General features: G+C 41.6%; 1 pseudogene; it reads right to left on the bottom strand.

Annotated features, from left to right (window-relative positions):
* LOC118362129 (WD repeat-containing protein 25-like) overlaps positions 1-2,353 on the bottom strand; it is a 28,490-nt pseudogene extending 26,137 nt beyond the window's left edge.
* Positions 2,354-15,172: the final 12,819 nt, after the last annotated feature.

A 15,172-nucleotide genomic window follows, 5' to 3' on the forward strand; every position in this document is an offset into this window, starting at 1 on the left:
TGTGATTTCAGGCAGTCTTTTCAAACAGCTCTTACACTAAAAGGGCATTATCATAATTTTAACCATTTTACAGTATTATTCCAACCTCATAATGTGAAGATATATATAAAAACAGAGGAAAAATCACAATTTCAAATGCACTGAGCTTTTAAGAAAATAGGATAACATGCATTAAGGGGATGGATCACTTCAAAGAGGATTTTTACAAGATTTCCCATTAACCTTGGCTATTAGAAGGTTTTTAAGTGCACAATCTGATCACCTACACACTTATCAAATGCCAATTGTCTTAACGATTTTCCATAATTGGGTTAGGGTTCGTTTTTTCCCCCACATATGGCATTTTTCAATGGTCTAATATACAAAATCTGTATATCTGTGGTACAGTGCCTTCAGAAAGTATTCATACCCCTTGACTTATTCCAGCCTGAATGCAAAATAGATTAAATATATATTTTCTCCTCACCCATCTACACACAATGCCCCTATAATGACAAAGTGTAAAAAAATGATTTTAGACATTTTTGCAAATGTATTGCAAATTAAATACAGAAATATCTAATTTACATAAGTATTCACAGCCCTGAGTCAATACTTTGTAGAAGCACCTTTGGTGCTGATTAAAGCTTTGAGAAGCCTTGGGTATGTCTGTGTCAGCTTTGAGTAGCCTTGGGTATGTCTGTATCAACTTTGAATAGCCTTGGGTATGTCTGTGTCAGCTTTGAGTAGCCTTGGGTATGTCTGTGTTACAGCTTTGAGTAGCCTTGGGTATGTCTGTGTTACAGCTTTGAGTAGCCTTGGGTATGTCTGTGTCAGCTTTGAGTAGCCTTGGGTATGTCTGTGTCAGCTTTGAGAAGCCTTGGGTATGTCTGTGTCAGCTTTGAGTAGCCTTGGGTATGTCTGTATCATATTCGCACATCTTTATTTTATATATTTAATATTTATATATTTTCAGCCAAATTTCTTCAAGCTCTGTTAAGTTAGATGGGGGGGCGGAGCTGAACAGCAATCCTCAAGTCTTTCCAAAGACTTTCAAGTCACTCAAGAACTTTCACATTCTTGTTCTGAAGCCATTCCACCGTTGCTTTGCTTAATGCCTGGGGCCGTTGTCTTGTTGGAATGTAAATCTTCCTCAGTCTAAGGTCGTTTTGCACTCTGAAGCAGGTTCTCATCAGGGATTTGGCTGCATTTGTCTCTATTCATTGTTTCTTCTATCCTTACCAGTCTCCCAGTCCCTGCTGCCACCACCATGCTTCACGGTAGGGATGGTGCCACCATCATGCTTCACGGTAGGGATGGTGCCAGGTTTCCTCCAGACGTGCCGCTTGGCATACAGACCAAAGAGTTCAATCTTGGTTTCATCAGACCAGAGAATCTTGTTTCTCATGGTCTGAGAGTCTGTAGGTGCCTTTTGGCAAACTCCAAGTGGGCTGTTTTACTGAGGAGTGGCTTCCGCCTGGCCAATCTACCATAAAGGCCTGATTGGTGGAATGCTGCAGAGATGGTTGTCCTTCTGGAAGGTTCTCCCATCTCCACAGAGGGACTCTAGAGCACTGTCAGGGTGACCATCGGGTTCTTGGTCACCTCCCTGACCAAGGCCCTTCAGTGCCGATTGCTCAGTTTGGCCGGGCGGCCAGCTCTGGGATAAGTCTTGGTGGTTCCACACTTCTTCCATTTAAGAATGATGAAGGACACTTCTTGGGGACCTTCAATGCTACATAAATGTTTTGGTACCCATCCCCAGAACTGTGCCTCGACACAATCCTGTCTCGTAGCTCTACGGACAAATGTCGTTGACCTCATAGCTTGGTTTTTGCTCTGACATGCACTGTCAACTGTGTGACCTTATCTTGACAGGTGTGTGCCTTTCCAATTGAATTTACCACAGGTGGACTCCAATCAAGTTGTATAAAGATCTCAAGGATGATCAATGGAAACAGGATGCACCTGAGCTCAATTTCAAGTCTCATAGCAAAGGGTCTGAATACTTATTTAGATAAGATATTTCTGTTGTTTATTTTTAATAAATTTGCAAAAAATAGATTAAAATGCGTTTTCATTATGGTGTATAATGTGTAGATTGCGGAGAAAAAAAATTGAATCAATTTTAGAATAAGGCATGTTTTGCCACTAATATAAAATACCAGTGACTTCCATTGTTCCACAGAGAGCGTTGCTCACCTGTCTCCACTGCAGTTACCATGGCTGGGTTGTCAAAGAAGCCAGTGAGGAGGCGTCGACCACAGGGCAACCAACAGGCATCTCGCACCGCCCGTGAGTGGGAGGAGTATACCATTAGGCACCACCCACTGTCTGCACATTCCCAAATCTGCAGCACGTGGAGTGTATTCATTAGTGAACACCGTAGCAACATATTTTCCTACGAAAACAAGAGTTTCTTATTGGACAAATTCAAGTAGGGCTCTCACCGTTTGTTTGGTTCTGTTTGGTTCCTAGTGAATACACCCTTGAACACAGTGCAGTGGTTAATTAGACATTAGTCAGGCACTTTATCAGTTGTAATGGGAATTCGCATTCACGGCACAGAGAGAGCACAAAGAGGCTTTTCATCACATTATTTTGTATCAGAAAATTAATGTTCTTTAAGAAGGTGTTGCATTCACACTACGGCTAAATAATCAGAAATATGGGGGCTTTCAGTCTTTGTTACCAGAGCCTGGACAATTTCTCTATAAATGACATGGGGGAAAAGAAAAATGCTCTATAATACATTGATACTCATTAGTTTCTTTTGCAGTTCTTCACTTCAAATAAAATCGGCCTACATTAAAAAGGGTCGCCTCGGTTCTTTTATTCAACAAGTTGGGACATATTCTTTCCCTCCTCTGGTGTAACAACCATTTTACCACTGAAACACATAGAGGCCTACTCACAATGGTAATAAACTCTGTTGTTCGAACGATGAGGGTAAACACCTTACAGCTGCACCACCCGTTTTGGCTATGACATCACACAGAGCAGGGCAACTTCCTGCTTAGAGACATCATCATCAACATAAACAATAACAACAGGATTCAAATATGCCAAGATGGACACTACTGGCATATTGTAACATGTGCCCTTTCTGAAGGCATCCATTTTGTTGTTGTTGATTTCTTAAAGAGGAAGTTGCCAGCCCCACTGTCAAATTGCTAAGTCTACCTATAATGTTTATGCAGGAGGGATATTAAAAAACAACTCTCCACTGTAGAGCAAGCATCTTCAAAAGGCATTTGCCTCCAAGAGCGCATTGGCTCAAGGGTTTTATGCTACATTAAGTCCACAAGCAAACCCTCAAACTAACTACAAAACATGTCTGCCTCGATCAACGGCTTTGGCATTTGCTGGACAGCTAGCTACAAAACATGTCTGCCTCCTAGATTAACGGCTTTGGGGGACAGCCAGAGCTATTTGTGATGGATCTTCGCTGTCACGAGCAGGTGAGCCAGAGGCCCTGTGATGATATGACAGGACCACTGGTTTAATAAGTCCTGTCCGTCTCTTTTCATCTTGAGGTACCGTCTCATCTAGTGCGATCAGGACTCAGAACACACAAAGAGCCGATACCTAAAGAGAACTGAAGCTAGCCACAGCCATTAGTGCCTTTCCACAAAGTTGTTGTTTTTTTACCAAGAGGAAAAGCAAAGATACTAAAAGCCCGAGGCATCTGAAAGGAAACATCTACTAACAAGGTGTTTGACATCCACAGTTGAGTGACATCTATTACAAGTTGCATAAGAGATCCAAAAAATGACATGTTCTTTTCAGACGGAGTGAATGAATGTCAACATGAAGGCAATCGAGCTAATGGAGGAAATCCACACCTAGTAGGATCACGCTGAGATAATGATCTGACTAGCTGGCAGCGACCTAGAAACCGGAGTGAAATCCATGGGCTGGTGTAAGCACAGACAATCTCACATCCTCTTTACTGGCTCCCACATCGGGAGCCTCAGGGAGCCACACAGTCCTTTAGGATGGCAGTGGATTACTTTAGAGCTGGATAGACGTTTGGCTGGGAAACAAACAAACACATATACAACACAAACTGATAGGCCTGCATTAAAAGGGACAGTTTGGGTATATCATGTTTAACATGCTTATTGAATTTTTATGATCTTCTCTTGACATTCTCATTATCTATGTTGATGAATACAGTATATTGGATTATGTAGCCTGCAAATTTATGTCTATAGTAGCTTATGTTCTAACTTTGGGATTTGCTATTTCCGCATTTTTTATTACAATGTACTTTTTTCTGCTGCTAAAACTGATAATATTAGTAAAAGCCTTTAATGTTTTTTTGCATCTGGATCACACTGCTCTTGATATACACTCAGTTTATTAGGTACACCACCACGTTCGCGAAAATTGTTCACTCCTCTTTACAGTGAGTTACATGGCCGTGGCTTGCTATAGAAAGCAGGCAGACAGGCATTGAGGCATTCAGTTACTGTTCGATTGAACGTTAGAATGGGCCAAAACGAGTGACCTAAGCGACATTGAGTGTGGCATGATTGTCTCTGTCAGGCACACCGGTTCCAGTATCTCAGAAACAGACGGCCTCCTGGGCTTTTCACACACGACAGTGTCTAAGGGTTTACTGAGAACGGACAAACAAAAAACATCCAGTCAGCGGCAGTCCTGTGGGTGAAAACAGCTCGTTGATGAGAGGTTGAAGGAGAAGGACAAGAATAACAGAGGCATCTGCCAGTCCCTTTGGTCTAATCTCCCTGGGCAATGTTCTAAAGTTGAGTGGCTGGTCTCCTGTGTGTGAAGGCCGAAACGAAAGATGAGAAGGGTCTATGCCCTAGCATATCCACACCCACAGAGGGGCTGTGAAGATCTACAGTATGAGTCAGTTCTGTCTCCCTCTATTTCACGATTGAACACGGTACTGTACTGTACGGAGCATAAAACGAGAAAGGCATGACAGCTCCCATACTTCACAGAGAGAGAGCGTCAACAGGATGTGTGGCACGTCAATCCAGGAACAAGCTATTCCAAACAGAATTCCCAAGAACCTTATGGGAATATTTTGGGAATTTTAAGCCGTAATAAGGACATTTTGAGGGAATGCCTGAGCAAAAATCAAGACACAAATAGAGCAGAAAATAACTGGAGTAAAATAACTACACAACGCTATATCCATCCCTATCATGAACAACAGCAACGTCTAAAGAAGTGTCGCATACTAGTCTTTGTAAGGGAAACACTGCCATCTTAAGCATAAATCCTGACAGTAGGCATACGTGTGTACTGTAGAGAATAAATGCTTCACGGTTTGCAACATTTTCCATTTTACTGGTCACTTCAAGTCCTTGTAAATGACTCATTCTTTAAAATCAGCCTCCTAATGTGCTCTAAGTAATTAAAATACAATTGGTATTCATGCTATCCACCTAAACACTGGCAAAAAAAAACTACTGTAACCATGGTGACTGTCCACAGCTACAAACATAACTCTTCCCTGTCACCAAAAGTATTTGTTACGTTTTGAATGCTTAGCAGGACAGGAAAATGGTCTAATTCAAACACTTATCAATAAAAAAATCCCTGGTCATTCCTACTGCTTCTTATCTGGCAGAATCACTAAACATGAATGCTTCATTTGTAAATTATGTCTGAGTGTTGGAGTGTGCCCCTGGCTTTCCAGAAATACAACAACAAAAAACCATCTGGTTTGCTTAATATAAGGAATTTGAAATTATTTTTCTTTTACTTTTACTTTTGATACTTAAGTATATTTAAACCTAAAAACTTTTAGACTTTTACTCAAGTAGTATTTTACTTGCCGACTTTCACTCAAGTAATTCTCTAGTAAGGCAACTTTACTTTGACTTTTTCCACAACTGCCTGTGTCTCCTACAGTCATGTCCCGCCTTCCTCAGCTTGGCTCATGTCTTTGTTTGGGTTTAATTGGATGAACATTACAATATTTACACATTGCATATTCCAATTGGATGCCCCATTCAAATAATTTGTGAGATTGATCCATTTAAGACCGTTTATCATACGAACAATAAATATTCATCTGAGTAAATTCATTTCTATCCTCAAATAGGTTTTCTTTAAATAATTGGATAAAGGAATCCAATATGAATATAGTGTCATTAACTGATTTGATGCCGAGATACAGACACACGAATACCTCACAAGCCTTGCCATCTGTTTCTAAACTAGTTTGCCAGGTGCCAAAGGAGGAGGGAGCCTTGCAGCGGTACACTTGTACTCCTGAATGAATAGAAAAGACTCATCATGAATATTTAAATTGTTAATTATACCGAGCCAATTGGATAGCAGGCAGCTAATGCTCTCTGGCAATGTGCGGGGGACCCAATTTCCTCTGGATCTAAATATTGAAATATTTTGTTGTCTGCACCTGCAGCACTTGACCTTTGAGAAGATTAATAGATAGCTGGTTTTGGACTTCCAGGGTCTTATTCATTGGGGCTCTCATACAATTTACATTTGCATTTTAGTAATTTAGCAGACACTCTTATCCAGAGTGATTTACAGTTACCTAGGTGGGACAACCACATACACTACACGACCAAAAGTATGTGGACACCTGCTCGTCAAACATCTCATTCCAGAATCATGGGCATTAATATGGAGTTGGTCCCGCCTTTGCTGCTATAACAGCTTTCACTTTTCTGGGAAGGCTTTCCACTAGATGTTGTAACATTGCTGTGGGGACTTGCTTTCATTCAGCCACAAGAGCATTAGTGAGGTCGGGCACTGATGTCGGGCGATAAGTCCTGGCTCGCAGTTGGCATTCCAATTCACCCCAAAGGTGTTCCATAGGGTTGAGATCAGGTCAGGTCAGGGTTGAGGTCAGGGGGTAGTTAACGGAAGGCAAGGGTGTTATTTATTAATTGTATTTAATGGGCGAAAGGTTGAGGGGGTTCCAAGGGGAGGGGCTGTGGGAGTTTTTAAGATACTCTTTGAAGAGGTAGGTTTTCAGACGATTTTCAGAAGATGGGCAGGGACTGCTGTCCCAGCTTCAGGGGAAAGCTGGTTCCACCATTGGGATGCCAGGACAGAGAAGAGCTTTGACTGGGCAGAGCGGGAGCTGCCCTCCCGTAGGGGTGGGAGGGCTAAGAGACCAGAGGTGGCAGAACGGAGTGCTCGGGTTGAGGTGTAGGGTTTGAGCATAGCCTGAAGGTAGGGAGGGGCAGTTCCTCTTGCTGCTCCATAGGCAAGTACCATGGTCTTGTAGTGGATACGCGCTTTGACTGAAAGCCAGTGGACTGCGTGGAGGAGCAGGGTGGCATTGGTGAACTTGGGAAGGTTGAACACCAGGCAGGCGTGTGGTGTTCTGGATAAGTTGCAAGGGTTTGTGGGTTTGATGGCGCAAGCCGGGAGAAAAATGTTTTGCAACAGGAAACAGAAATACATTTTTCTTAATTGGTAAAGTTCAGCTAGTCCTTCCAGGTTTCATTCCGTTTTCCTCCATTTGGTGCCTAATGAATACAACCCTGGTGAAATGTGGTATGGAGGAGTGCAGAAAAGGATAGGCCATGGGTCCTGACACACATTGTTCTGACAGTGACACAGGTGTTTCTAAAGGCAGCATGTCTCTGTCTGTCTCTATCTCACTGCAAGAGGGTTTATCATCCAGCTTACCACTGAGCCACTTCAATTGAATGTCAGATAACCTGTACACTGTGATTACCCACTTACCTGCCCCTTGGACTGACACAAGTCTGAAATGATGTCGTGTGTCGGCTATGATTTATGCTACCACGCGTATGACCAAAAACATGGAGCACTCGCTCACACAGACAGACAGATACTCACACACAGACACACACTTTGCCACATCCATTACCATCGTCATCATCCTTATCCTCACAGTTACCTTGACAGTCTTGTCCATGGAGGCAGACAGTAGGAGATGGTCAGTAACCTGGAGACAGTGGACCTGTCAGACATGACATTGGTTTCCAAAGACGTTGGTTCTTCTCTCTCTCCTGGTGTGGCCAACCTCTGGGGAATGTATGGCCTGACACCAAGTGCTGCAGCCTGATGCCTCTTCACTGTTGTCATGATATTTACATGATCATGGAGTTGGGGAGTAGGGTATGGTTTTGAGTTTGAACTGCTATCCACCATCGCTGAGAGACCCAACGGAGGGGGATAATTCTCCCTGTGATGTTCTAACACTGACCCCCACCACCACCAACGCATTGTCCTGCTCAAGTTGTTTGTAGTGGGGGGCTGTGTAATGGTCCATGGAACTTAGAACCCAACGATTTCTGGTTTCTTTGGGACGGCCTGATATCATCCATGGGAGAGTTGGCAAGCGGAGGGAGCGCCTCGTCCTCCTCCTCATCCTGGTCAGAATCATCATAGGCCACTAGTGAGGTCATTGTCCTTTCCCCAGAACCTTGTGGGATGTCAATTAAAGAACACACAGGTTTAGAGCCGTTTCAAATAATCCTGCTCTACTACAAACTCTGTCCATCTGCAATTCCCTCTCTAATTCCATCCACTCTGGATAAGCAATAATTTAATAAGAGACACTATTAGAGTGACACCTGCTGGAGTGAAGTATAGCACACAAAATCTATTATTTTGCTTGCTGTTTGGGGTTTTAGGCTGGGTTTCTGTACAGCACTTTGAGATATCAGCTGATGTACGAAGGGCTATATAAATACATTTGATTGGATTTGATTTGATATAGAGGGTACAAAACATTAGGAACATCTGTTCTTTCCATGAAATTAACTGACCAGGTGAAAGCTATGATCCTTTTTTGATGTCACCTGTTAAATTCACTGCAAATCAGTGTAGACGAAGGGGAGGAGACAAGTTAAATACAGATTTTCAAGCCTTAAGAAATAATTGAGATATGGATTGTGTATGTGTGCCATTCAGAGGGTGAATGGGCAAGAAAAAAGGATTTAAGAGCCTTTGAAAGGGATATGGCAATAGGTGACAGGCACGCCGGTTTGAGTGTGTCAAGAACCGCAACACTTCACGCTCAACAGTTTCCTGTGTGTATCAAGAATGGTCCAACACCCAAAGGACATCCAGCCAACTTGACTCCACTGTGGGAAGCATTGCAGTCAACATGGGCCAGCATCCCTGTGGAATGCTTTCGATGCCTTGTAAATGCTCCGACGAATTGTGGCTGCTCTGAGGGCAAAGGGAGGTGCAACGCAATAAGGCAGGTGTTCCTAATGTTTTGTACACTCAGGAATTTTGTACAGATCCTTGTGACATTTAAAAAATATATATTTTACCTTTATTTAACTAGGAAAGTTAGTTAAAAACAAATTCTTATTTTCAATGACAGCGGGTTAACTGCCTTGTTCATGGGCAGAATAACAGATTATTACCTTGGGGATTTGATCTTGCAACCTACTGGTTACAAGTCCAACGCTCTAACCACTAGGCTACCTTCTGCCCCATGGGGTTGTGCATTATCATGCTGAAACATGAGGTGATGGTGGCGGATGAATGTCACAACAAGACACGGTATCTCTGCACATTCAAATTGCCATCCGATAAAATGTAAATGCGTTTGTTGTGCGTAGCTTATGCTTGCCCATACCTTAACCTCACCGCCACCATGGGGCACTCTGTTCACAATGTTGACATCAGCAAACCACTAGCCCACACTACACCATGAACGTGGTCTGCTGTTGTGAGGCCGGTTGGACGTACTGCAAAATTCTCTAAAATGATGTTGGAGGCGGCATATGGTAGAGAAATTAACATTAAATTATCTGCCAACAGCTCTGATGGACATTCCTGCAGTCAGCATTCCAATTGCACGCTCCCTCAACTTGAGACATCTGTGGCATTGTGTTGTGTGACAAAACTTCAGATTTTAGAGTGGCCTTTTATTGTCCCCGGCACAAGGTGCACCTGTGTAATAATTGTTCTGTTTAATCAGCTTCTTGATATTGGCTACAAGGGACCAGTAAACGGTGAAACTTCTGTGACTGAGGACAGGTCTTCTGAACAAGACTCACAAACGGTTGGCCACCATATAATCAGGTAAACTCAGTTCTTACTTATAGTTTAAGTTTGTGTAATTTGCTTCAGGAGTTCTTCCTCAGCAATAGAAGCACCAAGGAGGTCTCTCCAAATTGTAAACGAACTGAAAGATATTGGGAGCTTTTGAATTCAATAAATGCATGCATGATACTATTACTTCCTTAGGGACTTATAAAAAATTGTAATTGTAAAGTTGATTAGTTATTCGAATCTGTTTATTTTTATTTAACATGATGTTTTTGAATCACGTGTTCAAAGGGAAAATGACCAGTTCGATGGGGCCCTGTTCTTTGGGTAAATCTATAATATGTACTTTGTTCAGTCTGCATAGAGAAGGGAAAATATATGTCAGTTACTCCAAATGGATTGTGATAAATGTAATTGATGATTTTGTTTTTTGTTTTTGTTTCCATACAAATTTCACCAGATTGGGATTTATGGAGTATGGGATTCTAGGAGGGATTAGGGTGATAACTTTATGATCTGGTAACTCTTCCGAGAGGTCGCCAGTAGAATAAAGGAGTTATCATAGACGGTGACGTCAGATCGTGTCTTAACGCATGGTTGGAATAATTTGACCACAGTGTGTGTAAACATCAAAACCCTCCCTAACCGGCTGGAGAAAGAGCGACAAAGGCGTGCAATACGACAATGACTTTTATCACTTCTATCTGAGTCTACACACTGCCAACAGTTTGGACTAATAAGTATGCATTGAGAAACTGATCTTTCATTACCAGGCCACTTATGACAAACAGGGACAAAGGGAGGCTGTAATGAGAATAGTTGTCACGTTCTGACCATCGTTCGTATGTGTTTTCCTTGTTTTAGTGTTGGTCAGGACGTGAGCTGGGTGGACATTCTATGTTGTGTGTCTGGTTTGTCTATTTCTATGTTTGGCCTGATATGGTTCTCAATCAGAGGCAGGTGTTAGTCATTGTCTCTGATTGGGAACCATATTTAGGTAGCCTGTTTTGTGTTGGGTTTTGTGGGTGATTGTTCCTGTCTCTGTGTTTGCACCAGATAGGACTGGTTAGGTTTTGCACTTTTCTTGTTTTGTTTAGTCTGTTCATGTATAGTCATCTTTATTAAAAACATGAATAACCACCACGCTGCATTTTGGTCCGCCTCTCTTTCACCCGAAGAAAACCCTTACAATAGTTATTATTGGCACTAAAAGGTTTTGTTTATAAATGTACATTTTAATAGGGATGATGTGTGCTAAGTTGAGAAGGTTGAATTTGAGTTAACTAAGGACTGTTATTCTGAATTTGGGTTGGATAATTCATTAAATGTTTTAGTTATGATTTGGATATAGCAAGAGAGAGTTGCTTTTGAACGGTGAGGGTTGGGGGAACTGTTTAAAAGTATTAGGCCTAGGGAAGCTCTGGAAACCTTATCTCTAAGTATCCTTTGATAGGGAGGTTGTTAGAACTTACTGGATGATAGCTTGGGTTAACTTCTTGGGGGCAGTATTGAGTAGCTTGGATGAATAAGGTGCCCAGAGTAAACTGCCTGCTACTCTGTCCCAGATGCTAATATATGCATATTATTAGTAGTATTAGATAGAAAACACTCTAAAGTTTCTAAAACTGTTTGAATGATGTCTGTGAGTATAACAGAACTCATATGGCAGGTGAAAATCTGAGACAAATTCAACCAGGTGGGAAATCTGAGGTTTGTAGTTTAATTTAAGTGATTGCCTATCCAATATGCTGTGTCTATGGGGCCAGATTGCACTTCCCAAGGCTTCCAGCAGATGTCAACATTCTTTAGAAAGTTGTTTGAGGCTTCTATTGTGGAAGGGGGTCGAATAAGAGCTGTTTCAACAAGTGGACTGGGCTCTGGCCAATCAGTTGTTTACTGCGCGGTCACGCGGGCGCGCCGTTCCTTCTTTTTCCTCTGTAATGAATACGCTATTGTCCGGTTGGAATATTATTGAAGATGTATTATAAAAAGACCCTAAGGATTGATTGTAAAGATCATTTGACATGTTTCTACAAACTGTAATGGAACTTTTGACTTTTCATCTGGATTTTGCGCTCACGCATTGTGCCTTTGGAATAGTGAACTAAACGCGCGAACAAAACTGAGGTATTTGGAATATGGACGTAATCGAACAAAACAAAAATGTATTGTGGGAGTCCTGGGAGTACATTCCGACGAAGATCAGCAAAGGTAATTTAAGATTTATAATGCTATTTATGACTTTTTTTGACTCCACAATTTGGCGGGTAACTGTATGGCTTACTTTTGTGGCTGAACGCTGTTCCCAGATTATTGAATATTGTGCTTTTTGCCGTAAAGCTTTTTTGAAATCTGACAGCGGTTGCATTAAGAGCAAGTTTATCTTTAATTCTATGTAAAACATGTATCTTTCATCAAAGTTTATGATGAGTTTTTCTGTTATTCAATGTGGCTCTCTGCAATTTCTCCAGATGTTTTGGAGGCATTTCTGAACATGGCGCCAATGTAAAATGAGGTTTTTGGATATAAATATGAACTTGATCGAACAACACATACATGTATTGTGTAACATTGAGTCCCGGGAGTGTCATCTGATGAAGATTGTCAAAGGTTAGTGATTAATTTTATCTATATTTCTGCTTTTTGTGACACCTCTCTTTCGTTGGAAAATGGCTGAATGATTTCTGTGACTAGTTGCTGACCTAAAATAATGATATGTTCTGCTTTCGCCGAAAAGCCTTTTTGAAATCGGACACTGGTTGGATTAACGAGAAGTGTATCTTTAATGGTGTAAAATACTTATATGGTTGAGGAATTTTAATTATGAGTTTTCTGTTGTTTTGAATTTGGCGCCCTGCAATTTCACTGGCTGTTGGCGAGGTGGGACGCTAGCGTCCCAAACGATCCCAGAGAGGTTAACATAAAGGTTTGAGTTTTTTGTTTCTTTTGTTTTACTATGTCATCAGAATTTTTTGTTAACTTTTTGTCACAACTTCCGCCGAAGTCGGTCCCTCTGCTTGTTTGGGCGGCGTTCGGTGGTCGACGTCACCGGCCTTCTAGCCATCGCCGATCCACTTTTCATTTTCAATTTGTTTTGTCTTTGTTTTACACACCTGGTTTCAATTACCCAATTACATGTTCATTATTTAACCCTCTGTTTTCCCCATGGTTTTTGTGCGTGTTTGATTTTTGTAAGTTCGGTCCTATTGTTTTTGGGCCTGGTGTTACTTCATGTATTTTGATATTTTGAGTAAATTTCCTTGTGTTACTCATCTCTCCTGTCCTGCGCCTGACTCCTCTGCACCAGCTACACCCAGATACTTACAATTGTATTGATAAATAGAGATGGCAGGATGATATGATATAATTAATTGCATATAATGTTTATAGTCTTCAGTGTTGGTCTGGTCCACACACAGTACTCCTTACAGCACCTGCAGTGGTAAAGATCGCCATGTCTCTCCTCGGTGGGTGCACAGTTCTCATGTGAAGTAAGGTCCAGCTGTATAATGGGTGAGCTTGAAGACACCATGACAGAGGAAGGAGAGAGAGAGAGAGAGAGAGAGAGAGAGAGAGAGAGCGAGAGAGCGAGAGAGAGAGAGAGACTTGATTCCAGTGTAGACATGCAGATGGGTTGGATCAGAGTTACGCTCAGAGTTACGCTATTGAGGCAATCTACCTCTCATCCATTTGAACAATTTTAGCTCCAGTTTCTCATTCACATTGGTGAGTCAGGACCAAATATCTCCTTTCACATATAGTGTTACAGCATGTGCATTTCTTAACCTGGGGCAAGGCTATCTCAGTTATGTAGAATACAAGAAAAATAATAAAACAATTAAAACAATGAACTAAACATCATAAACCCTTATAATGTCAATCTCAATATGATACCTAAACATATTGCCCTCCCTCACTGACACCTCTCGGACAACTATATTTGACATAAGTGAAAAACCTGTCAGAGGATTGAGGACAAAGCCTATGTCACATACATGTCTAGGTGAAGAGATATTCAGAAGGTCTAACATAATTTATCATTCAGCAACTGTTACATTGAGTACATGGTTATATTCTGTTATACTCTGCTCCAGTTTCAACTGTTCTGCCTGCGGCTCTGGAATCCTGACCTGTTCACCGGACGTGCTACCTGTCCCAGACCTGCTGTTTTCAACTCTCTAGTTACAGCAGGAGTGGTAGAGATACTCTTAATGATCGGCTATGAAAAGCGAACTGACATTTACTCCTGAGGTGCTGACTTGCTGCACCCTCGACAACTACTGTGATTATTATTATTTGACCATGCTGGTCATTTATGAACATTTGAACATCTTGGCCATGTTCTGTTATAATCCCCACCCCGCACAGCCAGAAGAGGACTGGCCACCCCTCATAGCCTGGTTCCTCTCTAGGTTTCATCCTAAGTTTTGGCCATTCTAGGGAGTTTTTCCTAGCCACCGTGCTTCTACACCTGCATTACTTGCTGTTTGGAGTTTTAGGCTGGGTTTCTGTACAGCACTTTGAGATATCAGCTGATGTACGAAGGGCTATATAAATAAAATGTATTTGATCTATGCATAGCCACTTTAATAACTCTACCTACATGTACATAATTACCTGTTACCCCGACACGGTTCCTCCCGCACATTGACACATTGACTCTGTACGGGTACCCCCGCTATTGTTATTTACTGCTGCTCTTTAATGATCAGTTATTCTTCTCTCTTACTTTTTGGAGGGATTTTCTTAAAACTGCATTGTTAATTAAGGGCATGTAAGTAAGCATTTCACTGTAAGATCTATGTCTGTTTTATTTGGCGCATGTGACAAATACATTTAAAAAAATGTATGCACCTAAAATGTGGATGCGATCCGCCAACCCAATCATAAAGAAGAATCCCCTCTGTCCATTACCCCCATTCACCTTAGTTGGCTAGCTTGCTATTACGCTGCGTTCATAACCAAGTAGGAAGGTGGTATTTGCCACATAAGACTGAGAGAAAAACTGTCAAACAGGTCATTGATAGTGGACAACTCTCATTCCCGAGTTTCCTACCTGCACCTCTCTGACATCATTGTCAACAAATAGACAAAGCATGGTGACACAGTTGTTTATGGTAGAACTAAAAACAAATTGTTGATACAAAATGGATTCTGCTCATCTTCCTTTTGATTTATACAGTTAAAGCAGATC

This window comes from Oncorhynchus keta, chromosome 29 (assembly GCF_023373465.1).
Source record: "Oncorhynchus keta strain PuntledgeMale-10-30-2019 chromosome 29, Oket_V2, whole genome shotgun sequence".
In the NCBI taxonomy this organism is placed as follows: Eukaryota; Metazoa; Chordata; class Actinopteri; order Salmoniformes; family Salmonidae; genus Oncorhynchus; species Oncorhynchus keta.